Genomic DNA, 2,680 nt, shown 5'->3' with positions numbered 1-2,680 from the left:
CCAGGGACCAATCCGCAGCGTTGTCCCGCCCCTTCCGGCCTCATGGGCGGGCTGTCTGCAGCGCGTCGCTCTTCGGCGCTCGGAGGCGAATTTTGAGCGTCCGGGAGCGGCGCTTGGAAATCGCTGAGAGCGAGCACCGGGAGCTGTTAAGGTCCCCGCCCGTCTCGGACTCCGGGACCCAGAACACGAGTGGTTCCACCTCGGGCTCGCCTAGCCCAGTCCCTGCGCATGCCGCCTTCGTCTTACGTTTCTGAGGACGGGAATGCTCATGACGCACTTGGGAATTGCTGGCCCGAGATGTTGGCCACTTTTATCGTTAGAGAGGATGGCCCTGTTTATGAAATGTCAGCGACCCTGCTCTTACGGGCAGCGTCAAAAATAATGCATTCACAGCCTTGGAACGAAGTCACCTCTGCCTGAAAATTACATCCTGGCCGGGCGCGGTGGCTCAAGCCTGTAATCCCAGCACTTTGGGAGGCCAAGACGGGCGGATCACGAGGTCAGGAGATCGAGACCATCCTGGCTAACACGGTGAAACCCCGTCTCTACTAAAATACAAAAAACTAGCCGGGCGAGGTGGCGGGCGCCTGTAGTCCCAGCTACTTGGGAGGCTGAGGCAGGAGAATGGCGTGAACCCGGGAGGCGGAGCTTGCAGTGAGCCGAGATTGTGCCACTGCACTCCAGTCTGGGCGACAGAGCGAGACTCCGCCTCAAAAAAAAAAAAAAAAAGAAAAGAAAAAAAAGAAAATTACATCCTTCCCCGACTCATCCCGGTTAAGGGGAAAACGGGCTAGAAAATGTTGCCCTCTGGTTAAGGCCAGATGTTGAGTGTTAAATCTTTTTGTGACCGTTACCACAGACATTTGATAAAGTTTATTAAGTTTTGATAAAGTATATTAAGGATTACCCTTAAGCAAAGGCCAGGTAGAAGTAGAAATTATCACTAACAAAGTTTAAGAAAGCATAGAGTGGCGTCGTTCTTTCAACAGTATTGCAGTGAACCAGAAATGTTCCCAGGTGCTGGGAGATGATGGTGGGCAAATCACAGACAAGGCCCCTCCTTATGGAAATTAAGCTAGTGGGAAAGATGACTTTAATCAGATCATCGTCATAAAATAGACATGTAAAATTATCAAACGTAATAATTGCTTCAAAGGGGAAGAATTGGATCTTGTGAGAGCATTTGACAGGCAAAGGGATTGAAAGAGAAATCGAATCTGGAGGAAGTGACAGGGAGGATTTCCAGGCAGAAGAAATCAAAGCCTGTTACCAGTGGCACGAGGAATCATGTCTGGAAAAGCCACGTTCAAAATGCAGTGTCCTAACAGAAATAATTTCCTCTTGGAGGCTTTCCTGATACAAACATGGCCATTACCTTTTTAAGTGCTAGATGGCACTAGAATTCCATGTGAATGTTTTTTATTCATTCAAAGAGCTGAAGAACCAGCTTGAGGGAAGTGGAGAGCTGTGCAAATCCAGTTCTCCAGAGATCCCAAGTAATAATTCAAGTCTCGGCAACATTTTACATCATTCTGTGCCATTGAGAATAGCCAGTACAGCCATTAAATCAGGGATAGTGTTAACAAAGTGCTGTATGGCCTGACGCCTTCCTGCCTGTCTGGACTGTCCCTCTTGCTCCGCAACCCCCATTTCAGACACTCAGGATGACTTACCATGTCTAATCTCATGCCTGCTGCCTTGTCCTTGAGGTTCCTTTTTCCTGTGATACACTCTTCTTCACTTCCACTTGGCCAATTATTTTTATCATTCAGGACCCACTTCAAGTATCCTTGCTGAACATTCTTCTCCCGATTTCCCAAGCAGAACATCTTCCTCTTTGTCTTCAAGGCACATTAAACATGCCCCAGCCATAACATTTGAACCCATTGCATTGGAGCTATTTGTGTTCCATGCCCAGTGTTAAAGCCCACGCACTGCAAACAACCAGGGACACATTCATAAGAAAAATAATGGCAGTAGGTTGGGTTTACTGAACTTGCTGCAGCAAAGAAATGCACCAGAGGACCTGTGAGGCTCCTCAAAATGAGGGAGTCATGGGAGAGTCCTTGTGGGGTTTGGGGGCTGGAGTTAGTCCATAGTCTTGCTGGGGATTGGTCAGAATCCGTTAACAAGGGGAGTCACTGGAGGAACCAGCGACCTTATCTCTGGGATATGTAAGTCCATTCGGAGTTACCAGGAGGTCAGCTCATGGGCGTATCATGAAGCACGTAGGTAGGTGGTGTTACAGTGGTCTGAGCTAGATCATTTGTGCTGCATAGCACAGGTTCAGTACAGTTTTTCTGTTTTCAAGTGATGGTGAAGCAGGCTTTGATTGTTGTATTTGTTTCAGTTCTCAGTTCTCCCACCCCACCTTCCAACCCAGCTGCCAACCAGACCGATTTTGTTTCTCATCGTACTGAAGCCAGTCATTGGAGTGGGACCACCATAATTAATTTGATCAGGTTTCTCAGCGCCACCTATATTTTGGGCTAGATAATGCTTTGTTAGGAGGTGGAGGGCAGCCTGTCCTGTGCGCTGGTGTTTCAGCAGCATCTCTGGGCTCCCCCCACTAGATGGCAGTAGTATCCCACCTAGTCGTGATGATAAAGGATGTTGCCAGACATTGTGACTGATACCCCCGGAGGACAAAACAGCCCTTGGTTGAGAAGCACTGGGTTAG

Source organism: Rhinopithecus bieti, unplaced genomic scaffold (assembly GCF_001698545.2).
Source record: "Rhinopithecus bieti isolate Rb0 unplaced genomic scaffold, ASM169854v2 scaffold_56174, whole genome shotgun sequence".
NCBI classification, from domain to species: domain Eukaryota; kingdom Metazoa; phylum Chordata; class Mammalia; order Primates; family Cercopithecidae; genus Rhinopithecus; species Rhinopithecus bieti.
The sequence above is the reverse complement of the archived record's forward strand: the minus strand, read 5'-3'. Positions refer to the sequence as shown.